Here is a 21,878-nt window from a genome sequence, read left to right on the forward strand (position 1 = left end):
TTGGTGGAGGGAGAGGGGAACCATGGGGCAGGGTCCAGGATGCTCAGATTCCGGCCACCAGACCTCCCCTTTCATGATGTAACTGTGATGTATTAGTGATATAGTTTGGGGGTGTGTAACATGGGGATTATCAGCTAATAAAAGTTTGGGGGCTCTTTTGTTCGGGGCTTCCATCTTGTTCCACCTGGTGGCAGGTGGGAGTCCTGTTGCAACAGTCTTCAATAAATACCAAGCCTACTGGCTGCTGTTTTGCTCTGGTATTCCTGACTGCTGTCCAAGGGAGCCCTCAGATTTCTCTGCTAACATCACAAAACAGAGAAACCAGTAGGAGAACACTTCAATCTCCCAGGACATTCTATACAAGATCTCAAAGTAGCTGTTTTACTACAAAGGAATTTCAGAAATAGACTGGAAAGAGAAGCTGCTGAATTGCAACTCATTACCAAACTTAAAACCATGGAGAGACCTGGTTTGAACAAAGACATTGGATTCTTATCCCATTATACATGACTAAGCCATTTCTCACCTTTTCACCCCTTGCCTTTTCCTGTAAGACCTATTACAGTCGTTAAGAGTCGTCAACAGGCTCATCTCAGCTATCTGCCAATCTCCCATTCCCATCACCCTTCTGAGTAATACCCCTCCCCACCTTCTCACTATATAGAAGGATCTGGCAACTTCTGTTTCAGTGTATCTGAAGAAGTGTGCATGCACACGAAAGCTCATACCAAGAACTAACTTAGTTGGTCTTTAAGGTGCTACTGGAAGGAATTTTTTTTTATTTTGACTATGGCAGACCAACACAGCTACCTATCTGTAACCCTCCATAAGGTGTGAACTTAGCCACACGATGGGAGGCAGGAGGCCATCAATGGCAGCACATACCCCAGGCAGAAACCCATCAGGATGGTGGATTGAATCCTGATACTTCCAAAGGAAACGCACAGGAAAGCCTTACAGCCAGGGGGATGTGTAAATATCTTTATTGTTCCTTGGGGAAGAGGAACTGGGGTTATTGACAGGGGTGGGTGACAGGCTCATGTTTCTACATGCCAAACACTCCTACTTTTTGACATATTTGTGATGTATCAATGATGCTGTTGAAAAATGTATCATGGGAAATGGAGAGAGGTCTTAAAAGTCCACACAACTACCGTATTTTTCGCCCTATAGGACGCACCGTCCCATAAGGCGCACCTAGTTTTTTTGGGGGGGAAATAAAGGGAAAAAATTATTCCCCCCCCCAGGCGCAGGGCTGGGGCGGGGGAGGCCCAAGCTTCCCCTGACCCCAGCCCCCAAACAGGCAGCTCTCTGCAAGCCGTGGGAGCCCAGCGCTGGCTCCCGCTGCTTGCGGAGAGGTCCGCGAAGCCTGGACGCGCTGATCCCAGCGCACGCAGGCTTCGGCATGCAGGCAACTCTCCGCAAGCAGCAGGAGCGCTCCCGCTGCTTACAGAGAGGTCCGCGAAGCCTGCATTCGCCCCATAAGACGCACACACATTTCCCCTTCATTTTTGGAGGGGAAAAAGTGCGTCCTATAGGGTGAAAAATACGATACATGCTCGGGGTTCCTACTCTTTGTGTATTTGAATCTCGTCGCAACAAATAAAGATCAGGTCTACTGACCACTGTTTGCTTCTTCAACTTGGTTGCAGAACCCTCCTTTTGCTGACCAGAGAGTCCCGCGGGGAGTGGCACCCCCACGGAGTAAATCCACACCCCAGGACTTTTCCTTATCAGAGCCCACTGGAAATGCAGGAAGTGTTAGTAGCATTGCACAGGAACGTAGTACAGAGCAGGAGGGTGTGTGCATCAGCTGAAAGGCCCCAGAGTGTAAATGACAAACCCTTCATCGCCTCTATGCAAAGCTTGAATATATACAAATATAGGCAGACACACACACACATTTTTTGCAGTGACCAGCTGCTAACAGTAGCATTTTCAGTATTGCTAATCTTTCCAACTCTACAGCTCGATGAACTCTCGACTGAACTTAATCAAAGCTGGCTGATCTATTTCGAGTCCAGTAATTTCATATAACTTTCAGGTCGCCAGCAGGGTGGGGAGGGAGACTAAATGCTCGAGTTATTGAAAGTTAACCACACAAAGGAATCTGATTACCTGAATTGCTTTCCCCAGGCCACAGGCCATAACAAATCGTACATTGATTCAGATGTCAAAATACTTAAGGCCCAAATACCGTATTTTTCGCCCTAGAGGACGCACTTTTCCCCCTCCAAAAATGAAGGGGAAATGTGTGTGCATCCTATGGGGTGAATGCAGGCTTTCGCTGAAGCTTGGAGAGTGAGAGGGGTCGGTGCGCACCGACCCTTCTCACTCTCCAGGCTTCAGGAAGCTATCCGCTAGCTGTGGATAGCCATGCGGCTCTCCCAGGGCTAGCGGAGAGCTTGCCTGCACCCAGAAGCTTGGGGCACGCTGAGCTCCGCACGCCCCAAGCTTCGGGATTAGCGCAGTGCACCTGGGGGGGAAATAAAAAATTTTCCCCTTTATTTCCCCCCCAAAAAACTAGGTGCGTCCTATGGGCCGGTGCGTCCTATGGGGCGAAAAATACGGTACATATACAAATGCCTCTTTGAACTAAAAGGTACAAACGATAAAAAGTGTGCTATGCTTAGAATTCAACTGTGCTTAGATTATGTTGAGTTAATATTATTTCATAGATTAGGAATGCTGTGACTTTGTCACCCTTACATTATAATGTTGCAATTGTGCTGATTAGCTTATTGTTTTAGAAGAAGAGTGGGCTGAGAGACTTCAAAGAAGTGTGACTGCCCCAAGGTCACCCAGCAGCTGCATGTGGAGGAGCGGAGACGCGAACCCGGTTCCCCAGATTACGAGACTACCGCTCTTAACCACTACACCACACTGGCTCTCTTTAGTTGTTTTGTCACATAATTCAGTTGTTTTAACTGATTATTTGTTACTTGTTCTATATGCTTTACGTCGTCAATGTGATGTTCTAGAATTTTATTGCTATTTATTGTTTATAAACCATTTTGCGACTTTGGGGGATGAAATGCCACATGTTGTTGTCATCCATCTGTCTTGAGAGATGTTTGAGACAGACAGATGCCAACAAGAAGAAGGATGAGCTGCTTTTCATTCACAAAATAGCAGCATAGATATATAAATCATATCATTATCTGTTTCTTTGTTCTTTTAACTGGGCATGTCAGGGTTTGGACATTCAGTGGGTATCTTCCACCCTGGGCAATAATAATAATAATAATAATAATAATAATAATAATAATAATAATAATAATAATAATTTGTTTATTTATACCCAGCCACTCTGGGCGGCTTCCAACAAAACACTTAAATACAATAACCTATTAAACATTAAAAGCTTCCCTAAACAGGGCTGCCTTCTAAAAGTATTCTAAAAGTCTGGGAGTTGTTGTTCTCTTTGACATCTGGTGGGAGGGAGTTCCACAGGGTGGGTGCCACTACCGAGAAGGCCCTCTGCCTGGTTCCCTGTAACTTGGCTTCTCGCAGTGAGGGAACTGCCAGAAGGCCCTTGGAGCTGGACCTCAGCGTCCGGGCAGGACGATGGGGGTGGAGACGCTCCTTCAGGTACATTGGACCGAGGCCGTTTAGGGCTTTAAAGGTCAGCACCAACACTTTGAATTGTGCTCGGAAACGTACTGGGAGCTAATGTAGGTCTTTCAGGACCGGTGTTATGTGGTCTCGGCGGCCGCTCCCAGTCACCAGTCTAGCTGCCACACTCTGGATTATTTGTAGTTTCCAGGTCACCTTCAAAGGAAGCCCCACATAGAGCACCTTGCAGTATAAATTTATTATTTATACCCCGCCCATCTGTCTGGGCTTCCCTAGCCACTCTGGGCAGCTTCCAACAAAATATTAAAACACAGTAACACATCAAACATTAAAGGCTTCCCTAAACAGGCCCCCCAAAGATGGCCATGCAAACAGGGGGCAATTTCAGGCATGGCAAGATGCACTCGCTGAAATCTCCTCTTCTATACAACCATTAAAAAGGTCCAGTGGTCCCATCCAGTTTTGCAGTTGGGTACCACGCATATCCCACTTTCCCCGAGAAATGACCAAAGCATCCCCGCTGCGCCCCCCCCCCCGGTAATTCTAAGGTGTCAAAACCCAAAAATGTTCATAAATACACAGAGTGGGCGCACACACAAGGGTACATAAACCATATTCTGACCCAGAGATGAAAAGAAGATAAAGTCCCTACCAGAGAAGAATGGCAAATTGAATTATTGGACTATGATGAAATGGCGAAACGGACAAGACAGCTCAGGAACCAAGAAGACCAAAACTTCAATAAGGAATAGGAGAAATTTATAATTTAACTTTGAGACAAACTGTAAACAGATGGAATTTTTTTGATTAGAGGAGCCTCTGCTTTTAATTTTGTAGTCTCCTTACCTTACTTAGTGGATCGTGCAAACCACTTTTCTGAACAGTGCTTTTGGTAGCACAGGGATGAGTTTATTGCAACCGAAGCAGGGGTCTGAAAAACTTCGGGAACTGCTAGGCTTGGTAGTATTTTCAGTCTGTTTGGACAAGATACCAGAGTTTTCACTTTTTAAAGACCTGCAGGACCCTGGGCAACTGTCCAGCCCAACAGCAGTCTGTCTGCAGTGAAACTAAGCCCTGGGCAAGCCCAGACTTGTCTGGTGGGTGTCTGTATCCCTAGACCACCTTAAACAATTATTATTTTTTTTACACTGCAAGTATTTCCAGAGAGAGTTTCCACTCTCAGTGCCCTTCCCAATACAATCCCCAGTCCAGATTTTAGGTCAGTGTCTTCAACGTGGCACCCAGGGTATTGGCTAATCAGGTTATTACTCGCCAATGTACAATTAAATCCCTGCTAAGAATTCCCCCATGCATATTTTCCTGATTGCATTTTTTTTTAAAGGGAGGGGTGTTTTAAGCCCCCAGCCACAACTGGAATTTATCCCGGTCCAGCAGAAGCACAGGATGTCTTTTATTACTTACTTATTCCTAAAACAAATATTTATGTACCGTTGCATCATAAAGATACATCGCAGCAGTTTGCCACAATAAATGCAAAACCAAAAAATAAAACCAAAACAGGTTAGCAAAAACAAGTTAAAAGCAGAAATAAATTAAGAATGAAGATCAATAGACCACGGTGGGGGATGATGTATTCATACTTTTCGACCAGGGCTTCCCCAAATTGGGTCTCCAGCTGTTGTGGACTACAGTTCCCATCATCCCTGACACCTGGTCCTGCTAGCTGAGGATGGTGGGAGTTGTAGTCCAAAAACAGCTGGAGGCGCAAGTTTGGGATGTTTTATCCATACAATCAAACACCTGAACAGCAAATAAGCTATTCCAGCAGAAGTCCTGCTTGCAGGTGTGATAGGAATTTTGAGGTCTTAGATATATGTTAAATGTTCATAAGTGTACCAACCAAGCACGGGTAGGCCGACCTGAAACCATTTTTAAACTGTCCCAAACTGACCAAATGTTTTCTCTGCAAGGTCAAAGGAAAATGGCTAAGTCTCCCCATTCATTGTCTTTTCCTTCACAAATCCTGTCTGTGTTTGAATAGGGTGAGCCTGTGATCTGGCTCAGGAACTAAGTATTTATCATTACTAAGTATTTATCATTACAAAAGACTGGCCAGGCTCCCCAGGGTATCCAATCAAGTAAGCAGGCAATGCTTTTGAATTCCGGTGCTGGAGGAGACTCTTGAGAGTCCCATGGACTGCAAGAAGATCCAACCTCTCCATTCTGAAGGAAATCAGCCCTGAGTGCTCACTGGAAGGACAGATCATGAAGCTGAGGCTCCAAGACTTTGGCCACCTCAGGAGAAGAGAAGACTCCCTGGAAAAGACCCTGATGTTGGGAAAGATGGAGGGCACAAGGAGAAGGGGACGACAGAGGACGGGATGGTTGTACAGTGTTCTCAAAGCTACCAGCATGAGTTTGACCAAACTGCGGGAGGCAGTGGAAGACAGGAGTGCCTGGCGTGCTCTGGTCCAGGGGGTCACGAAGAGTTAAAGGTAAAGGTAAAGGTACCCCTGCCCGAACGGGCCAGTCTTGACAGACTCTGGGGTTTGTGCGCCCATCTCACTCAAGAGGCCGGGGGCCAGCGCTGTCCGGAGACACTTCCGGGTCACGTGGCCAGCGTGACAAAGCTGCATCTGGCGAGCCAGCGCAGCACACGGAACGCCGTTTACCTTCCCGCTGGTAAGTGGTACCTATTTATCTACTTGCACCCGGGGGTGCTTTCGAACTGCTAGGTTGGCAGGCGCTGGGACCGAGCAGCGGGAGCGCACCCCGCCGCGGGGATTCGCACCGCCGACCTTTCGATCGGCAAGCCCTAGGCGCTGAGGCTTTTACCCACAGCGCCACCCGCGTCCCTCACGAAGAGTTAGACAGGACTAAACGACTAAACAACAACAAAGCAGGCAATCCAATCAAGTGACCATTAAACAGGTAACCTGGCAGACAGGAGGTAAACAAACCACTCAGATTTCTGCTTTAAACCACCTTTTCTGTGATGTAGGTATGATGTATGGAGGGGTTGTCTTGAGCTCCAGCGCAGGGAATTTAAATTGTCTACATAAGGCCTTGCACGCCATGGTTCTGGGTCCCTCCTCTCTCCTGCGTGTGAGGGGAGCACCCTGTTGCAACAGATCAATAAAGATCAGGCTTACGAGTTGCTTTGCTTCTCAATATTCCCTGGTTGGCCTCTGTTATTTTCTCCTACCAATAGGGAACCTACGTAAGGATTCTATATGGGCTCTTGTATACCCCATAAGGGAAAAAGGGCAGATTTTGTTTACAACACAGGCTTCCTTGAGGCAGCTGTTTGGCCACTGTAAGAATAGGATGCTGGATTTGATTTAGCTGCAAGCCTCCCCTTCATGACCAGGAATCCACCCAGTTTGGCATTTTGCTTCCACCAGCGACTGGCAGCTTCCAGGGAGCTTTCAACGCAAGGCAGGAACGCCACAGCCCTCTCCCTGTTTTCTGCAACACTTGATATTCAGATGGAGGCTCCATTTTGCCATCACAGCAGTCCATGCTTTGCATGCAAAAGAAAATCCGTTCCTGAACGCGTGACCTTCAGGTGTGGAGCACACTTCCACCCGCAGACAAAGCCACAGCTGTCCTGAACATCATGCCCTCTATCTATCTAACCTTTGGCTTTCTCAGTGTTCTGCTGTGCCCTGTCTGTGACCTTTGTCTCCTTCGTCATACATTACTCAAGGGGGAAATGACATGGTGGAAACAGGTGCCAAAATAACTTTGTATTGTGGGATGTGAAACACAAGAGCAGTCAAGTACAACATTCCTAGAGTGAACATGTTTACACATGGGGAGGAATGTTTGTCCAGCCAGCAGGTCAACTTCCTGTTCCCTTCTGGGCTGGGACAGACTTCCTCTGCATGTGACTAGAGGTGGGCGTGGCCTCACCTGTGCAGGTAACAACAAAAGCACAGGGCAGGGCAGCCATCTCTCTCTCTTTGACTACATGCATCGAAAAGCAACATGTGCTTAGCCAAAGATGCTCTCTTGGCCTCCATCCAAGAGAGGACAAAGGGTCTGTCTCCTTATGAGATAGTTTCCAGGTGTATGTTACTTTTCTAAGCTAAGTCTGCCTTCTGGGATCCGATTGTGAACAGAATGTGAGTAAACGCTTTTTATACTTTTACAGAAGACTGTGTCGTGTCTTATTATGAGGGAATAAGGGGAAAATACCAGAACAGTTATTATAGAGGCTTTAGCGAGCCTGAGCAAATGCACAAACTGGAAAGGCTATTATCAGATAATATATCCTCTCCTGCATCCCTGAACATTCCCACATGTAACACCCCATGATTGCGTGATTGGAAGATGTAAAGGGCACAGTCCAGAATGTATCTGACTGGTTTTGCATATTGTGCTAATAAAAAGAGCCTCAGCAGAGCTAGCTGGCAACTTGCTTGTGCATTACCAACTCCTGCCTCATGTCCTTCACTTCACATTCCACCTGAACGTACAACCTCTAGGTTGTGTGTGTGGGGGGGGGGTGAATTAGATCCAGCCAACAGGCCAGATCCTGGGTTCCCCCAAATCCAGCCCACCTGCCAATCACGTGACATCAGGTGACTGAAAGCCCCATTACCAGAAGGATAAGTGATGCAAGGAGGGAGCTGCAGACCAAGATAGGAAGAGCAGTGGTAAGAGAACAGCTAGGCTGCTTAAATTACCATATTTTTTGCTCTATAAGACTCACTTTTTCCCTCCTAAAAAGTAATGGGAAATGTATGTGCGTCTTATGGAGCGAATGCAAGCTGCGCAGCTATCCCAGAAGCCAGAACATCAAGAGGGATTGCTGCTTTCACTGCACAGTGACCCCTCTTGCTGTTCTGGCTTCAGGATATTTTTTTTCTTGTTTTCCTCCTCCAAAAACTAGGTGTGTCTTGTGGTCTGGTGCGTCTTATAGAGCGAAAAATACGGTAATTCAGATCTCCAAGGCCTGGTGAGCTGCACCCAAGGGTACTAAAGGAGCTTGCAGATGTAATCTCAGAGCCTTTTTCTATGATCTTTGAGAATTTTTGAATAACAGGGGAGGTCCCTGCAGACTGGAGGTGGGGAAGTTTTGTGCCCGTGGTAACTACTGACCAGTGAGCTTGACATCAATACCAGGAAAGGTCCTAGAACAGATAACTCAACAGGAAGTCTGTGAGCACTTGGAAAAGGATGCTGTGATTGCGAAGACCCAGCATGGGTTTCTCACAGGTCATGAATCTCATTCCTTTTCTTTTGATGAAGTTTAAGCTGGTGGATCAGGGGAATGCTGTGGACATAGTGTATCTTGATTTCAGTAAGACTTTTGACAAAGTCCCCCACAATATTCTCGCGAGGAAGCTGGGAAAATGTGGGCTGAACAAGCTAACTGTTGGGTGGATTTGTAGTTTGTTGAGTGATCAAGCTCAGGGGGTGCTCATTAATGGTTCCTTGTCATCCTGGGGAAAAGTGACAAGTCGGGTGCCGCAGGGTCTGTCCTGGGCTTGGATGAAGGACTAAGTATTATGAGGAACGATTGAAGGAGCTGGGAATGTTTAGCTTGGAAAAGAGGAGACTGAGAGGAGACAAGATAGCCATCTTCAGATATCGGAAAGGCTGCCACATGCCAGAAACTTCAAACTCTGCAATTCTATGATCCAACCTGAAGTTGAAACAAAGGGATCGAAGGTCACTCAGCCGATCCAGCAGACATGAAGTCAGTGCCAATCAGCAGACAGACCGTAAATGCTAGCCTTTTTAATTTTTTAAAAAATACTAATGATTTTTATTAGTTTTATTTAAGCCTCTTATTGATCATTTTGTTGTTTTGTCTTTCTTTGTAAACCACTCTGCGGGTTGATTTTTTTCTTACAACCAAGCACTGTGTGCCTTTTATGAAATAAATACTACAGTGGTACCTTGATTCTCAAACTTAAGCCGTTCTAGAAGCCTGTTCCAAAACCAAGGCGCGCTTTCCCATGGAAAGTAATGCAAAACGGATTGATCCATTCGAGACTTCTAATAACAAACCCCAAAACAGCAATTTAACATGAATTTTACTATCTAACGAGACCACTGATCCATAAAATGAAAGCAATAAACAATATACTGCAGTCACACAATCAATCAATCAGTAGTTGAACTGGGTTCCACACAGTCACAAAAACAGAACAAAAAAAAGAGCCGCAAAAACAAAAACGCAAAATAAATAGCAAAAACAGACAGACCTCAGTGTAACACTCAAAACAGAAGTGTGGCACTCAAAATGGAAGTGTAAGACTCAAAATAGGGGGACGCGGGTGGCGCTGTGGGTAAAACCTCAGCGCCTAGGACTTGACGATCGTATGGTCAGTGGTTCAAATTCCCGCGACGGGGTGAGCTCCCGTCGTTCGGTCCCAGCTCCTGCCCACCTAGCAGTTCGAAAGCTTAAGTGCAAGTAGATAAATTAAGCAGTTCGAAAGCTTAAGTGCAAGTAGATAAATAGGTACCGCTTTATAGCGGGAAGGTAAACGCCGTTTCCGTGTGCTGCTCTGGTGCCGGTTCACCAGAGCAGCTTCGTCACGCTGGCCACGTAACCCGGAAGTGTCTGCGGACAGCGCTGGCTCCCGGCCTCTAGAGTGAGATGAGCGCACAACCCTAGAGTCTGTCAAGACTGGCCCGTATGGGCAGGGGTACCTTTAAGACTCAAAATGGAGCATGTTCGAAAGTTGTTTGAAGACCAAGGCATTTGACAACTAAGGTACCACTATACTGTTTCAAACATATTAAGCCACCCTTAGCTTAGTGATTGCATGCTAATCAGCAGTGCCAGAATGTTTTCCACAACAAATATCACTTCTTTGACCACCTTGTTTTTGTTGATAATAAAATTGTTTGTCGATAATAAAATTGAAATCTTAAATGTATTTTTGTTCTCCCTGTTCAATTTAGCTGTTGGCTAAAGCACATGTCTTTTCTCCATCTCTGAAATATACACTATTTGAAACACTATTTGAGTGTGGCACTCAAAACGGAGCACGTTCGACTTCCAAAAAAAGTTTGCAAACCGGAACACTTACTTCTGAGTTTGCCATGTTTGAGTACCAAGGCGTTTGAGAACCAAAGTACCACTGTATTTACGGTATTGGAAACACACCGGAAGATGGATTGTAACTCCAAGAGGCGTAGCTGGCCTGGAACAGTAAATTCTTCCTGCCTCTATTAAATGAGGGTTGTTAAGAGAAGCAGACCCCCAACTCTGTCTCTCAGGCCTGACAGTTGTTTATATTTGCTAGGTTCAAATTCCTAACAGGAGCTCCTCGTACCTGCTGCATTCCAGAGGCATAACACAATTGTGAATTATTGGCAGAATCGCAGAGTTAAGAGTATTGTTGGCACGCAGCCCAGACCACAAGACCTTAATGCAGCGATTCTCCAACTTGGGTCCCCAGTTGGACTACAACTCCCATCACCCCTAGCTAGCAGGTCAGGGATGATAGGAGTTGTAGTCCAACAACAGCTGGGTAGCCAGAGAAACACTGTCTTAGTTATTAATTTGCCAATTGGATTTAGCAACGACCTCATGCATGTAAACCCCTAGAATTTGACCCCGAGTTTGGGGCTTCAACGCAGATCGGGAGCGGCATTGGTGCTGCATTAACTCATTGTCTAGGGACGCGGGTGGTGCTGTGGGTTAAACCACAGAGCCTAGGGCTTGCCGATCAGAAGGTCGGCGGTTCGAATCCCCGCACTGGGGTGAGCTCCCGTTGCTCGGTCCCTGCTCTAGTAAAGTGAGATGAACGCCTTTTAACTCATTGTTTACCTTTTAACTCATTGTCTAGACTGGCATCATTTTGCAAGACATTTATCTGTACACTGCTTAGTTATCCAAATAGCTTCTAAACCGTCTAGGCGCATAAATCCAATTCTTTTTTTAAAAAATAGGTAAAGGTAAAGGTAAAGGTACCCCTGCCCGAACGGGCCAGTCTTGCCAGACTCTGGGGTTTGTGCGCCCATCTCACATCTATTGGCCGGGGGCCAGCGCTGTCCGGAGACACTTCCGGGTCACGTGGCCAGCGTGACAACGCTGCTCTGGCGAGCCAGAGCCGCACACGGAACGCCGTTTACCTTCCCGCTGGTAAGCGGTACCTATTTATCTACTTGCCCCCGGGGGTGCTTTCGAACTGCTAGGTGGGCAGGCGCTGGGACCGAGCAGCGGGAGCGCACCCCGCCGCGGGGATTCGAACCGCCAACCTTTCGATCGGCAAGCCCTAGGCGCTGAGGCTTTAGCCCACAGCGCCACCCGCGCCACGCATAATTGAAACGCACAAGAAAACAATTTCATAGAAACGTTAAAACAAAAACATGTACAGTACCTTGGGTACCACTTAATTCGTTCCAGAGGTCCATTCTTAACCTTGAAACTTTTCTTAACCTGAAGCACCACTTTAGCTAATGGGGCTTCCTGCTTCCGCCGCGCAATTTCTGTTCTCATCCTGAAGCAAAGTTCTTAACCCAAGGTACTATTTCTGGGTTAGCGGAGTCTGTAACCTGAAGCATTTGTAACCTGAAGCATCTGTAACCCAAGGTACCACTGTATATTGAGAAGCAAAGTGGCTAGTAAGCCTGATCTTTATTAAAGGAACTGTTGCAACAGGGTCGCTACTCACCACACGCAGGAGGGATGAAAGGAACCCCGACCAATGGTGTGAAAGCCCTTATACAGAATTTTGAAATTGCCCACCCTGTAGCCCAAGACCACCCTCAAAACATCATGCATACACCACAGAAGGAGGCGGTCTACAGCAGAAATCTTGCCTGCCAGGATACCTGATAATGGTCACTGATTGCTCTACCTGGGCAGCCTGGCCATTCTTTCATGATGGTTCATACTTTAGATCCTGAATGCAGGTCACAGGCTCACCCTATTCATATACAAATATGTCCTTTAGGCAGGATTTGCCTGCATAAAGACAATGGGAAGGCTTTCCCCATTTGCCTCCCTTACTGCAGAGGAATATTTGAGGTCATTGGGAGAGTCAAAATGGCTCCAGATTGCTCTCCTGTACTATTTCAGACACATGGTTCGTGTATTTCGATATGTGTGCATTTATGAACATTTAGTCTATATTTGAGACCTTAAAATCCTTAAAACACTTGGAGCAACAAACCCTCCAGACTGAGCCATCAATGGAGAGACAAAAATGTGATGAAGTCGACTTTAAAGATCTTTCACACCATTGTTACGTCACCATCAGGAAAGAAGCAGACTCATGTTCTCCTGTAATGCACGGGGCGGGAAGTATTTTTATTTATTTTTTGCAAAAAGCAAGTTGGGTTGGGGGGGAATGTGGGACTGAAAGAACAGGTGAGGCAGTTAGTTCACCTAAGAGTCAAATCCTTAACAGACCAGCAGTGTTGAGGGATACAAGCTCAATCGCCTCTCGTTTTGCAAAGCCGGAATCCAAAACCGCTATCTGCCTTAAAGGCAGAGTTTAACAGAGCAACACCCACGCACCTCCGCCGTGTGTCTCATCTGCAGAGAGCAGCAACCACAACAGCAGACAAAACCGAAAACTTCCGGCACCGAAAATAAGTACCAGAACAAAAGCCAAGTGTTTATTCGGCTCTAGGACTGCCGAGTGCTTTTTAACACTGGAAATTTGCTGACAATAGGGGTTTAGCAGCAAAGCAGTCAATATCACGAAGGAAACAATCTTGAATAATTTGATAAAAAGGGGAAACAAACAGACGCCCAAGGATCTCTCTAAACCGTTTTTTTGTTTGTTTGTTTGTTTGTTTGTTTGAGGGGGAGAGAGAATTGGCTTTAAACCTGCCAAACATGGCTCATTGTTTTAAGCAAGCCTAAAGAGGTGCAGATTTTTGGAATAAATGAACGACTGAATAAATAAATAAATCCTGACTTCACATGTACACTGATGGCTCCCAGTTGTCAGCAAAATGGCCAGCAAAAGGAACTTGGGGGTATAATATGGTGGGCAGATGAATGAGACTGTTAGCCCAGTTTATAGCAGCTGTGAAAAAGGTTACTGATCGTTAGTAAAAGGAACCAAAAACAAACGTGCCAATATTGAAATGCAAATATATAGCTCCACCACGTATGGAATACTGTTCAATGCTTGTTGACCTTCAAAAGGGGTGTAGTAAGGTTGGAAATGGGCAGAAACTCCTGTAAGGGAAAATGACAATATTTGGGGGCTTTCTTGTTTAGAGAAAAGGCAGGTAAAGATGCATATGACACAGGTATAGAAGATTATGCATGAGGACAGATACAGCCACCTGTGACTTCGGTGTGAAACACATTCCCAGAAAACTGACTATATTAATTTCATTAAAAAATATGCAACAAAAACCTCAAAGCAGTTCACAAGAAAAGATTAAACAATTTAAATTGTTACATTATTTAAATTATTAAATTTAAATTTAAAACAATTTAAATTATCCCTAAGAAACAAGAACTTATTAGGCTAAAATAACATTGGCCTAAAGACAGATCAACTTTCCAAACATCTGTGACCTCTGGCTTATTCCCCTCAATGCCTTGGTGGAGATGCTGAATTTGCCTACCTCTCCTCCTCCTCCAATCCTCTAACTCTTTCTTTTAAAACAGGTTATTTATTCTTTTCATGAAGAAGGAGGAGTTTGGATTTGATATCCCGCTTTATCACTTCCCAAAGGAGTCTCAAAGCGGCTAACATTCTCCTTTCCCTTCCTCCCCCACGACAAACACTCTGTGAGGTGAGTGATCAGGGCTGAGAGACTTCAGAGAAGTGTGACTCGCCCAAGGTCACCCAGCAGCTGCATGTGGAGGAGCGGAGACGTGAACCCAGTTCCCCAGATTACGAGACTACTGCTCTTAACCACTACACTACACTACACTGGCTCTCCAGTGTGGTGAGCAGCTTTGAGGCTTTGTTCCAATCGAGCAGGGACTTAGTAGTTCTACGCCTCTCTCTGCATACCCCTCACCCCAGCGCTGAAATATACTGGTAAATACTTCTCTAGCATGCTTAGCAGAGAAGTTGGTTGGCCCTCAACACGCTCCTAATGTCCGCCACTAACTTTTGCTTTCAATCAGAATTACGGAAATAAGGAATTTGGAAGCCTTTTGTTGAACAGTCACAGCAAGGTTAAAAGAAAAATGCAGAAAGGTAGAGGAACTCAAGGAAATTGCAACCAAAAGGAGGAAATAAGGAGCCACTGAAGGCTCCAAAACCACAGACCCAAACCATCAGTAGACAACTAAACCAGAAGCCCTCTTGGACAAGGGATGTGAGCAAAGAAAGGAGCTTTCAAGCCCTTTTTGCAAAAGCTGTTACGCAGCTGTAAATGACACAGTAGCTCTTACTGTAACAATAATGGAATCAGAATTGCAGAGCTGGTGGGGACCCCAAAGGTCCTGTAGACCAACCCCCTGAAATGCAGGGGTCTCAGCTAGAGCATCCAGGACAGATGGCCACCCAACCGCTGCTGAAAAAGCTCCAAGAAAAGGGTCTTGCCAAACGCAAGGTGGTTCTTTTAAAATGAGATACGGAAGCAGTACAAAGCACAAGTAAGTGAGGTGATTAAAGATTTTACTGTACAGTCACACCTCATGTTACGTCCGCTTCATGTTATGTTCTTTCAGGTTACGTCCCGCGGCAACCCGGAAGTACCAGAAAGGGTTACTTCCGAGTTTGGTCACTTGCGCAGAAGCGCAAAATGGTGTCACACGCATGCGCAGAAGCGGCGAATCGCAACCCGCGTGTGTGCAGATGCGCCGCTGCCCATTCACAACCAGAGGTACCACTGTACTTAATTCATTCCGGAGGTCCGTTCTTAACCTGATCTGTTCTTAACCTGAAGCACCACTTTAGCTAATGGGGGCCTCCCGCTGCTGCCGCCGGAGCACGATTTCTGTTCTCATCCTGAAGCAAAGTTCTTAACCTGAGGTACTATTTCTGGGTTAGCGGAGTCTGTAACCTGAAGCGTAAGTAACCTGAAGTGTATGTAACCCGAGGTACCACTGTATTCTAAACAGCAAGCAAAATATACATAGCGAGCAAGCACCTCAATTTGCCACTTGGAAGCCCTCAAGAAGAAGCAAAGTTTGCCACAGTTTGCACGGCCCTGTGGCCATCAGTCCTTGCAGGAGCTTCTCCTAATTCTGCCCCAAACCATCCAATTTACAGATAGCTAGCCTGTGTGACCAGCCCCACTGGCTACGTGCAGATTATTCCTTAGCCGCCCCCTCCCAATGCCTCACTTTCTCAAAACAATGTTCAGCGTCAAAGAAGGTACCCAGCAATATCACTTCCTCCCAACTGATTAGGACATTAAAAGCTGTTCTTCATGCCATCAAAGAACTTAACAAGAGACAGGGAGCGTGAAGGAACAGAGGCAGGGAGTGTAACCATAGAATCATAGAATCATAGAGTTGGAAGAGACCACAAGGGCCATCGAGTCCAACCCCCTGCCAAGCAGGAAACACCATCAGAGCACTCCTGACATATGGTTGTCAAGCTTCTGCTTAAAGACCTCCAAAGTAGGAGACTCCACCACACTCCTTGGCAGCAAATTCCACTGTCGAACAGCTCTCACTGTCAGGAAGTTCTTCCTAATGTTTAGGTGGAATCTTCTTTCTTGTAGTTTGGATCCATTGCTCCGTGTCCGCTTCTCTGGAGCAGCAGAAAACAACCTTTCTCCCTCCTCTATGTGACATCCTTTTATATATTTGAACATGGCTATCATATCACCCCTTAACCTCCTCTTCTCCAGGCTAAACATGCCCAGCTCCCTTAGCCGTTCCTCATAAGGCATCGTTTCCAGGCCTTTGACCATTTTGGTTGCCCTCCTCTGGACACGTTCCAGTTTGTCAGTGTCCTTCTTGAATTGTGGTGCCCAGAACTGGACACAGTACTCCAGGTGTGGTCTGACCAGAGCAGAATACAGTGGCACTATTACTTCCCTTGATCTAGATGCTATACTCCTATTGATGCAGCCCAGAATTGCATTGGCTTTTTTAGCTGCCGCGTCACACTGTTGGCTCATGTCAAGTTTGTGGTCAACCAAGACTCCTAGATCCTTTTCACATGTACTGCTCTCAAGCCAGGTGTCACCCATCTTGTATTTGTGCCTCTCATTTTTTTTTGCCCAAGTGCAATACTTTACATTTCTCCCTGTTAAAATTCATCTTGTTTATTTTTGCCCAGTTCTCTAATCTGTCAAGGTCGTTTTGAAGTGTGATCCTGTCCTCTGGGGTGTTAGCCACCCCTCCCAGTTTGGTGTCATCTGCAAATTTGATCAGGATGCCCTTGAGTCCATCATCCAAGTCGTTGATAAAGATGTTGAATAAGACCGGGCCCAAGACAGAACCCTGTGGCACCCCACTAGTCACTCTTCTCCAGGATGAAGAGGAACCATTGATGAGCACCCTTTGGGTTCGGTCAGTCAGCCAGTTACAAATGTCAGATCACTAACAATTTATCTTCCAGATAGATTGCCCATACAGAAGGAGAGTTAATATTTGGCTATACAGTGGTACCTCTGGTTGCGAAAGGGATCCGTTCCGGAGCCTCGTTAGCAACCTGAGAAGAATGCAACCTGCATCTGCGTACGTGCGGGTCACAATCTGCCTCTTCTGCGCATGATGTTATTTTGTGCGTCTGCGAAAGCACGAGCAGCAAAACCCAGAAGTAACCCTTTCCGGTACTTCTTGGTCGCTGCGGGACGCAACCTGAAAAGTCGTGACCTGAACCAAACGTAACAAGAGGTATGGCTGTACTTTGCCTCTGGCACCCACTTGTGAATATTCCCCACCCACCCCTCAGTAATCGCAAACCCAGGGACTTTTGACAGGTGGAAATTCAACAGGTCCTGCTCAGTGACAGGGAACTCTGGCAGGGTGGGGGGGGCAACTGTGCCAAAGTACAGCCAAAAACCAGAACCAAAGAGCCGATGTTGGCAAAGAAGAGTGTTTCAGATGGCTCCAGGAAATTCCAGGCGTATGGCAGCCCTATAACTGCTCACTTTGCCAGAAATACGTCTGGATTAGTATTGGCAATGTGGTCTGTCTCATGTGGAAAACCATGTGCCAGAAGGTCAGCCCTGGTAGGAAGTCGCTTTACTCCTGAAGCCTGTCCAGCAGAGAAACTATAGCAGATCTGGGAAGATTCATAGAATTCATAGTTGGAAGGGAATCCGAGGGTCATCTAGTCCAACCCGTCGGGACTGGTTTAGAAATTGCCCTGTGTGATAGCATTAGCCTGTCAGAACCATACACCAGTTCTGAGCAGGGTCTGGGATCTTTCCCCGAAGGCCGAAGAAGCAACAGGGAGAATTTCCTACTTTGAGGAGGGTTTTATGCATGGCTAAATTAGTATCTTCATCAAGCTATCTACTATGGCCCCAGGTCTGCTTCACCAAATTGCAGAGTTAGAAAGGACTCAAAGTGTCAGTAGTCCTAGCCTCTGCAAAGTCACTGACAGTTCAGGCCTTATGAGCATATATGTGAAATTAAGGTTTTGGGGCCCTGGCATCCATCAGTTTACACCTGTTTACATTGAATTGCATTTGTCCTTTTACCACCCATTCACTCCAGTTTGGAGATGTCCTTTTGGAGCTCTTCACAATCTCTTTTTGCTAAAATAATAATAATAATAATAATAATAATAATAATAATAATAATAATAAAAAAAAAAAATTTTATTTATAACCCGCTCTTCCCGGTTCAAAGACCGGACTCAGGGTGGCTAACAACAAATTTAAAACACTTAATTATAAAAGCAGCATAAAATACAGTATAAAAACATGAATAACAATAAAATTCAAAAATCAATTTAGGGGAAATAAGCATTAGATAATTCCCAGGGCTAGCTGGCTGAATTGGTCCTACTTGGGCAGTGAGGAGGCCAGGGGAGAATTAGCTGTGGGGTCTCAGAGCGGGGTGATCTTCATAAAAGGGAAGGGAAATAAAGGATCAGGCAGAATTCAAATTAAAGGCCAGGTGGAATAGCTCTGTCTTTCAGGCCTGGCAAAAGGAGGTTAAATCCTGCAGGGCCCTGGTCTCCTGGGACAGAGCATTCCACCAGGTCGGAGCCATCACTGAGAAGGCCCTGGCCCTGGTGGAGGATAGTCTGACTTCCTTAGGGCCTGGGACCTTTAAACTATGGTTATTCATGGACCTTAAGGTCCTCTGCAGGGCAGAACAGAAGAGGCGGTCCCGTAGATACAGGGGCCCTAAGCCACAAAGGGCTTTAAACGTCAAGACCAGCACCTTGAACCTGACCCTATACTCCACCGGGAGCCAGTGCAATTGGTAAAGCACTGGGTGAATATGCTCCCATGGCAGGGACCCCGTGAGGAGCCTCGCTGTATAGGGAAGCTTAATGTTTGATGTGCCCAGAGTGGCTGGGGAAGCCCAGCCAGATGGGCAGGGTATAAATAAATTATCATTATTATTCTGCACGTGCTGGAGTTTGTGGGCCGGTTTCAAGGGCAGCCCCGCGGAGAGCGAATTACAGTAGTGAAGCCTGGAGGTGACTGTCGCATGGATCACTGTGGTCAGATCCGGGGGGGGGGGGGAGATAAGTACGCAGTAAGGTATGTTGTAAGGACGCAGAACAGTTTAGCATCATCAGCAAACTTGGCCACTTCACTGCTCACACAGAACTCTGTATCGTTTAAGAGCAAGTTTAAAAGCGTAGCGTCCCCCGCCCCCCAAACCGTGGGAAAACACTGTCTCCCTCCGCCTGAAAGCGAGATGGGCGCCGCACCCCATAGTCGCCTTTGACTGGACTTAACCGTCCACTGCTCCTTTACCTTTTCCACCTTTTAACACATCTCTCCATTTGGAGAGCTGTTCACTTGTTCCTACCATTTCCTTCCTGCAACTTCACCAATTTCTGGTCCCAAAGAGGACCTCTCCTCTGGCCTTCGCAGCATTTGCCCCGCGTCGTCCCGCTGCTCTTAAATTTCGCAAACCCGGCCCCGCAAAACCACCGCTTTTCCAGCCCACAACCTCCTTTCCCCCCATCTCCAAATAAGAGAACGCGCTTGCCGGAACGCTTCGGGCGTCGCCTGGGCATGTTTCGGACACTGCCCACCTACGACCTCCTTGAAAGCCAAAACGCGAACCCCGCAAGGTTAGACCAGCCCCTGCCATGTCCCCTTGGATGCGCAGAACAGACCCAGGCAGCCATCCCGAGCGGCGGCCGCTCCAGTCTCAGGGAGTTCCAGGGTCGCCCTCGGAAAGTGGCGGCGGGGGTTGGACTATGGGGGTCCCTTCCAACGCTACCATTCTCTCGTTCTACAAGTCCCGAGGCCGCTCTCCCCGGGACGGTACCTCCCTTCCCTTTGGTCACCCTGCGCGCCCACGGCCCGGAGCGCAACACTCGAACCCAGAGCTCTGCAACGCCCAGCTCCCCCTGGCCAAGACGAAGCCTCCCCGCCAAGTCCTTCTCACCGCTCACAGGCTGCCTGCCCGAGCTGGCAGGAGGCGCTCCAGCAGGGAAAAGAGCCGTCCAAGCCCCTCGGGCGACCAGGGAGAGATGCGCCCGGGAGCCGCAGGAGGAGAGCTTTTCCCCGAGGAAGACGAGCAAAGCGCCAAGCCGCCCCTCCATTCACTCCCCGAGACGCCACTCCGGGCCAGCCCCAGCTGGATTGGACGGCCTGAGGGCCAGGGAGGCGAGGACTTCGGAGGTCAGTCCCCTTTCCATGCAGCGCCGCAAACTTCGCGGAGTTTTCTTGCAAAGCGCGCAAAACGAAAAAGCAACGCGTGGGAAGCAGGTGCGCGCGCTTACTTTCCGTTTGGAGATGCTTCTGGAGAGCTCTGGGCACTTTGGGAATTTCCAGCAACTGGTGCCCGTTTTCAGCAAAGCCTTGCCCAGCCACTGCTTGTTCCCGCCTTTAAAGAAGAAAAAAAAGCAAGTCAGAAATCCGGGAGGTTTTTGCCTCAGCAAAGGGAAAGGAAACCGAAAGCGGAGAGCGGCTCCTGCTGCGTTTCCATAGTTTTGCCCAATCCGGACTCTGCCAGATCTGAGTCATCCTATGAAAGCAGAGACGCGACTGGATGCAGCTCTCCCCGGCAGAGAGAAAGAAGGATCCCTCTTAGGATCTCCCCGTGGATTTTACGCAGTGCCCTGTCTGTCCGGAATGATTCTTTGCAGGGGGTTTCTAAGGGGACAGGGCTGAAACCGAGTAGTAGAATAAACGTGCGCGCAAAAAGCTTGTTGAAGTTTTAAGTGTAATGTACTGTACATAAAAGGCTGTGTTTAACAGCGTTGTATTTAGAAGTGCTTCATAGGAAGTTCTTTCTTTAAACACAAATCTAGTGTTTTTCCATTGTGCATGAGCAAAACTAATCCCATGAGCCATCACGGGATGTAACCTGAGAACTGGTGTAAGTGAATTTACCCCTAGAGGACGCCTGCACACCACAGAAGCAGTGTATTACAATGTTGGAGAGATATGCCCTTTTAATAAAGATGCTTAATATCTTACTCTGGGAGTAGAGAGGAACTTTATGGAACTGAAACTCGCTTGTTTTTGGAGTGTATTACTTTGTTATTTTGTAACTCGGTATTTAAGACTGTTCTGTAGTAAAGCTTGAAATTCATTCTGACGGTGGAGAGAATTAATTTCTACACAAGGTTCAGGCCAGAGATACTAGCTGTACAACTTGTAACACAAGTGCCACAGGAGAACACTGGGTTAAAATTAAGAGACACAGAACCATAGACTTGTGGAGTTGGAAGGAATATCCTACAGTGCAGGAATCTCAACTAAGGCATCCATGACAGATGACCATCCAGCCTCTGCTTAAAAACCTCCAAGGAATGAGAGTCCACCTTCTCCCAAGGAGTCCATTCCACTGTCAAAACAACTATAATCACCAGAAAGTTGTTGGAATCCCCAGCCAGTGTGGTGTAGTGGTTAAGAGTGGTAGTCACGTAATCTGGGTAACCGGGTTCGCGTCTCCGCTCCTCCACATGCAGCTGCTGGGTGACCTTGGGCTGTTCACACTTCTCTGAAGTCTCTCAGCCCCACTCACCTCACAGAGTGTTTGTTGTGGGGGAGGAAGGGAAAGGAGATTGTTAGCCGCTTTGAGACTCCTGAAGGGGAGTGAAAGGCGGGATATCAAATCCAAACTCTTCTTCTTCTTCTTTATCATCTTGGTTTCCCTCCTCTGCACACCTTCCAGCTTCTCAACATCCTTCTTAAACTGTAGTGCCCACAATTGGACACAGTACAGTGGTGCTTTGCAAGACGAAATTAATTTGTTCCGCGAGTCTTTTCGTCTTGCGATGTTTTTCATCTTGCGAAGCACGGTCCGTCGCAACTGCGCCTCTTCAAGCGGCTTTAAGAAAAAAGCG

General features: G+C 47.0%; 1 protein-coding gene across 1 annotated transcript in view; it reads right to left on the reverse strand.

Moving 5' to 3' along the window:
• LOC309540031 (PC-esterase domain-containing protein 1B-like) overlaps positions 1-20,793 on the reverse strand; it is a 39,780-nt gene extending 18,987 nt beyond the window's left edge. Inside the window, exons 1-2 of the mRNA XM_082236615.1 lie at positions 20,764-20,793; positions 20,307-20,410 (exon numbers count right to left, since the gene is read on the reverse strand). The gene's annotated coding sequence lies outside the window, so the exon portion shown is untranslated. The remainder of the gene's footprint in view (positions 1-20,306; positions 20,411-20,763) is intronic.
• Between the last annotated feature and the right edge of the window lie 1,085 nt (positions 20,794-21,878).

This window comes from Podarcis vaucheri (genome assembly GCF_965113315.1).
Source record: "Podarcis vaucheri genome assembly, chromosome: 9".
Taxonomy (NCBI): Eukaryota; Metazoa; Chordata; class Lepidosauria; order Squamata; family Lacertidae; genus Podarcis; species Podarcis vaucheri.